A 6,000-nucleotide genomic window follows, 5' to 3' on the forward strand; every position below is an offset into this window, starting at 1 on the left:
AGGCTGAGGATAAAGGGAAAAATGACTCACAGATTCATACAGTATACTCCTGTTTCTTAATCTCCAATACCCAAGCTTGCCTTATTAGCTCCCTTCTGATTCATGCTCTTCTGACTCCTTTATGGGCTGCAGTAATGTTTCGTTGACCTTCATAATGCCTTTCTTCTGAGATGCTCAAAGCACTTCTCTAATTTAACAGCTGACTCAACATCCTAAACCAGTACAGAGACAAGTAAATTGTTATATTGCATATCAGTTCAGGAGGGGAGAGAAAATCTGGAACCCAAATTCAGAATTCTATCCAAAGATAATTACATGGAGAAAGACTCTTCTTATATTTATTGGACTTGGTAAGATATCAAGTTGACCTACTTCACATGACAGTACCAGTTCCAGGTGTAAGTCAAACTACAGAAACTCCTTCCCTTTGTGGGGACACTGTAATAGAGAACAGAAGTTGTGGATAAGGCTTTAAGGCTTCTGGGGTCAGTCTTCTCACTCATTTTCATCACTTGCCCAGCTGTTGGAAGGGAGCCCACCAGCACCCCAAGTGGCACTGCAGTCTGTCCTAACCCAATTGGGCAGAAGCCCACATGAACTGAAAGCTAACCCACGAGCTATCCTTGACTCTTCCCACACCATCTTGTTCTCCTTTTCTTCATCTCCATGTTCTTTTTGCCAGTGTACTCAGTGTGTATGTCAAGGGCCCAGCCTCTGTGTCCTGCCTAATTTTAGCATGTGAGTTCTTTGAGAGAAGGAACTATGCTTTCTTTGTGCATTGTATGTGCTCTGGGGGTGCTTAATACATGCTAAATAATAACAACAGAGCCAGTATTTCCAGGAGAAATCAGCATTCCTGCCCACAGGCAGATACTACCACTTACTTATATACAAGACAGGCAAAGCGGAAGGCATCCCTCTGCTCACAGTTCTTTCATTTTAGATAAAACAGTTGAAACTCAATATAGCAAAGCCTGTTCCTACAAAATCTTTTGAAAGAGAACATTCTAGAGATGTGATCACTGAGCATTTGCATTAGGCCCTGAAACAAAGAGAACCTGTTAGATAATGTTAAGTTCCCATATAGCTATGCAGCCAAGTTACCTATTAAAAACCTCATGTGGATGAAGGAGACACAGAGAAAAGATTGCTCTTTACTTCCCTAAAAAGTCCCTCAAAACTTCAGAGCAGAAGGCTAGTCATTTGGTATAAAGTAACAGCAAATAAATCTACTGCAGTCAGGAACAACTCTGTCAGAGCCTCTGGCTTATGACTATTTTAAGAGGTAAAGGAGTAGGAGGAGAGGGCAGGCCACCATTGAAAGTAACTGAAACAGGACTAGAGGACAGATAGGCACAAAGTTAATGACCATGACAGCGATGGTGATGGAGGTGCAGGAGGGCACAGCACATGGTTGAGGCCACGGGCTCCTGGACATTTCTACAGGCCACAAAGCCGCCTGTGTTTCTCAGCATCTGGACCCGCATTTGTGACTGAGTTGAGCTCATTGTGAACTGTCATGGCCAAGGTCACAACTAGTCAACAGAGCCTCTACTCATGAAGGAACCATAACCAGTATCACTTCATCAGGCACACAGGCTAAGAAGAAGCAGAGAGTCACAGCACCAGCAAACATGAGAAATCCCAACACTGACACATAATAAAAATTATCTCCTTTTTCATTCACCTGTATCACTCTCTCACAGCCCATAAATCATTAAAACAAACACTCTGAAAGTATTTATGAGCCTTTTTAGAGACTCTTAAAAGAACACATGCTTCGGAGTAGTAAAAACAGTGTACCATTAAAAACACTCCACTGAGATTCGGATGGCGCCTTATTGACAACTAAAAGTAAGAACAAGAATGGTTATTTTCTTTGAATAAAGTATATATTATGAAGAATATGCTGGAACAAAGTCTTTTTTTACTGCTGAAGATGATATTACAGATGTTTTTGTGATAATTACAATTAATCTGGACTGCAAATCTCTCTTCAATAAAATCTTAAAGTTTTTTAAAAAAATTTCCAAAAATAGCCAAGAACTCAGTTCTTTTTTCCCCCGTCTTACATTCTTTTCCTACTAACTGTAGCACTGAAACACTTCCTTTCATTGTTGACACCTTAGGTCATTTGGATTTAAAATCAAACAACACATAATAACAAAGAAGTCATTAAATAAAGCTTTCAAAATGGGAAAATGGCATTTGAGGGCATGCCTCCCTCCTTGTTCATAGCGAGGAGAGACAGGGATGCCTGGTAAGCAGCTACTGCACAGCCAATTAGAACTGTTTCATTAAAATCAATATTCCTAGAGGGGATATAATTTACAATTAACTGATAAAGAAATTCCTTTACCAAAGGCTCTCTGTTATAAGCAAGTTGTTTTGGTATGGAGTTCGTGTTCTCTGAATTAAAACACTTCAAATTAAACAAGGTGATTCAAATTTAATTTAAAATATTCATTATTAAAATCTTTAGTGTTCTTCAGTCCAAATTGACGCTGGAAATGACTTGTTAAATTCAGAGCAGTTAAAATTAGAGAACTTCATGGCCCTTGATTAATTTAGATAACTAACTCAAACTTTCAGAGGATGCTTTCAATTACTTTCTAAAGCCTTCATTCTAAAAGTATTTTAAGTGCTTCTCCTTAGGAATATATGGATTTATTATTGAGTACAAAATCCTCCCTAAAAAATAAAAACTGTCCATTTACACATTTTACAAAATTACATTTGACTCTCTCATTATTTCTGGACCATAAGCTTGTAGCTCAGGGTAAGTATAATATAAAAGGAATCCTTTTAACATAATACACACACACACACACACACAGAAATTAGGTTACCATAGAAAGTAAAGCTCAGTGATACAACCATTTCCATTACTCGAATACTTTAACAGATAAAATAAGTAATAATTTACAGATTGCCTTGCAAAGATAAAAATAGTAAGAATCAAATACTTTCTCTTGGGAAAACGGAATAAAGCAGGTTTCTTGCAAAAAAAAACTCTTGCCACCATTCTTAGAATCCTCTAAAGCACTCACCCCAAAGCTTCTGGTTTTCCTAAGAAATTAAAAATGACTATTATAGTAACATTAAGAAGATTTAAGGAGAAAAGAACAAAGAGAACTCTTAAAAATTCTCCCAGTACTTACAAGTACTTTCAAAGGAAATCTGAGCCGCGATTCTTCAGAAGACTGCTCTCCCGCTCGCTCGTGAACACCATCTGAAGTCTAAAATAGATATCCTATCATGCTGGCCGGAGAAGTCACATTTCAGCTTACTAACTTTGACTTGAGTAAACAGCTTTACAACTCATAGAACAAACCCTGGCTAAAATTAACAGCACCCCAGCGGCAGGCAGGAACTAGCTGATTCGCATCATGTGTGCCTGGATTTATTCACCACGACAACGTCGGTGTCCTCTTAATGGGAAATTTGGCCAAGGGGCGTGCTCTGGTGAACAATACACAGCATCATGATTATGCTAATTACGGAATTCAGTCCAATGATACTAACTTCTTTTAAGTTGTTTTTGCAAGTACTGACAAAGAAAGAGTAAGCTCTCTTTCTCTACAGGCACTCACTGGATTTTTTAAAGCACATTCAAGTCAGACGAAACTTTGGCAACAAGGTGGCAGTGCTGTATGCACTTCACAAGGAAAAGCCTGGTAAAAGGACATTCTGTCAGATTACTTAGCGTGGCCAGAAGTGGTACTATGTGAAGTTAAATAGGCAACAAGCACACATACTACTGTGTCTATCTATAAGTCGCCTTGAATGAAAGCTTTTTTTCCCTTGCTATATTAAGAACGTATTTCATTTGCTTGCTTTTTAGCTTTGTCTTCTGTACCTCCCAAGGAATTGCTATGAGGACACAGGTTCACTAATAAATTACAACTGAGAACAAACATCTCAAATATTTGCAAAAGGCATCGTTCTTGGCAGGAAGCATTTTGAAGTGTATTTAACTGCCTGGGCTGGCTGTACTAGTTAATAGTTCTCCGTAAGTGACTGAGCTTCTCTATCTATAAAGCATATTGAAGCTCAAGTTAACAGCTAAAGAACACAAGTATATAGCTAATATTCAAAAGAAAATTAGAAGTAACATGGAACTTTCTTTAAAAAATATAAACTCCCTTACTAAGTATAACTGATACCAAAGACACAGAACTGCTTAATACCTATCTATTCAAGATGGTTCAGGCTAGTTTATTTTAGACATTTAAGTTCTGATGACACATTTGGCTCTTACTGAACACTTTAGGAAAAATATCAAACCATGTTACAAATATCAATCAACTTTCCAAACAGCTATGGGAGATGTCATTTTCCCATTTTTAAAAAACAAATGGTAAACAGTGAAATTCAATCAATGATTGTCCAAGGCTTCTTTCTGAATCAACATTGCATTATCCCAACCCCCTCCTAGCCTCTCTCTGACATGTCTTCCATATTCCATTTAGCTATAATCTGGTAGATCTTTTCAGAGCTGGTTGTTTTCCTAATTTTAAAATGTCATGTCAGTTTAGACGTCAAGAGATTTCTTCAACTCATCTCTCAAATTCCAGGTCTGAGCTCCAGGGGCTCACTTAACACACGATTACAGGCAAGTGTCCTGTAACATGGACTTGACCGTGTCCTTACAAAGCACTGTCCACCTGTGGCATGCATACCCCAAGTGGCAAACACGGTGCTTGTCATTGGCATGAGCTGGTAACCACCAGCACAATCCCCCTCCTGTCTGTACAAAACTGTAGCTGCTAGTCTGGGATTCCACCCCTAGTGACCCATCTCAGGCAGCGCTAGCCAGCACCCATTCCATCCTCATGTGATGGTGGCTGGTGACACCACTACCCCGACCCAAAGGCACTGGAAGTGGGCATTTCTCACTCTGTGCCAAAGGCGAAAAAAGATGGCTGACCTCTGATTAATATAATCACTCCTCAGTGATCCACAGCAAACTTACTTTGGAATTCTAAAAGCCAAAAGAGGATGTTCGGAGGCTATTTTAAACACAATTACCCTTATCCTATTACATCATAGTTCAGTAGAAAACATTATTTCTTCCCTAAACCAGAAAGAAAAAGCAAATACACCAAGTTTATTTCTGCATCGAATTTTTCATCAGAGAACAACATGACAGATCCTGTATCAATTATACTGAATCCAGTTCCTTATGATCATGCTGAATATGACTCCACTGTTTCTTTCAACAGTGGCCACTCCTGTTCCAAAATGCAAGAACCAAAACGTTCCAAAGAAAATAGTGTATCCTCCGATTTACATTAGCCACCCTGGTGCTTCCTTTTCGTTCGTGAAAATAATTTAAACGTCAACTGTACTTTTGTTCCAGGCATACTTATACCAGTAGAGAAAATTCTATGTGCACCATTAAAAGCAAGATAAATTCTTCCCATTCCTTCTCATGAACTTTTGGTAGTGGGGGAGGAGGGACAGGCAGCACTATGCCAGTGGACGGTGGTGATCTAAGGGATCTTTAGTCCAACAGATCCATGGAATTAAAAGAAAAACAACTGTTTTTATGAACTTGCATGAATGAATTAACCTAGATATAGATTCTCTAGAGCAACTACATATGATTTAAAATTGTCTAATAGTCGCATTAAAAAAGTAAAAATAAAAAGGTGAAACTAATTTTAATAATACATTTTATTTAACTCAATATATGCAAGACACTATCATGTCAACGTATAATGAATATAAAAAATGACTAATGAGCCCTGGCCAGTGTGGCTCAATGGATGAGTATTGCTCCCTGCCCACCTGCTCCCCACAAGGGTTGAAGGTTCTGTCCCCAGTTCCGGTAGGGGCTTGTGCAAAGGCAACCAATTGATGTGTCTCTCTCACATCGATGTTTCTTCCTGGGCCCTCCACCCCTCCACCCCCTTCCATTCTCTCAAAAATCAATGGAAAAAATATCCTTGGGTGAGGATTAACAATAAAACAAACAAAAAATGACTATTGAGCTGG

At 38.8% G+C, this 6,000-nt stretch overlaps 1 protein-coding gene across 1 annotated transcript in view; it reads right to left on the bottom strand.

The window, feature by feature from the left end:
• The window catches only part of SLC20A2 (solute carrier family 20 member 2), a 67,452-nt gene extending 64,043 nt beyond the window's left edge, over positions 1 to 3,409 (bottom strand). The window contains exons 1-2 of the mRNA XM_081085010.1: positions 3,162 to 3,409; positions 1,804 to 1,848 (exon numbers count right to left, since the gene is read on the bottom strand). The gene's annotated coding sequence lies outside the window, so the exon portion shown is untranslated. The remainder of the gene's footprint in view (positions 1 to 1,803; positions 1,849 to 3,161) is intronic.
• Between the last annotated feature and the right edge of the window lie 2,591 nt (positions 3,410 to 6,000).

Source organism: Myotis nattereri (genome assembly GCF_964212035.1).
Source record: "Myotis nattereri genome assembly, chromosome: 2".
NCBI classification, from domain to species: Eukaryota; Metazoa; Chordata; class Mammalia; order Chiroptera; family Vespertilionidae; genus Myotis; species Myotis nattereri.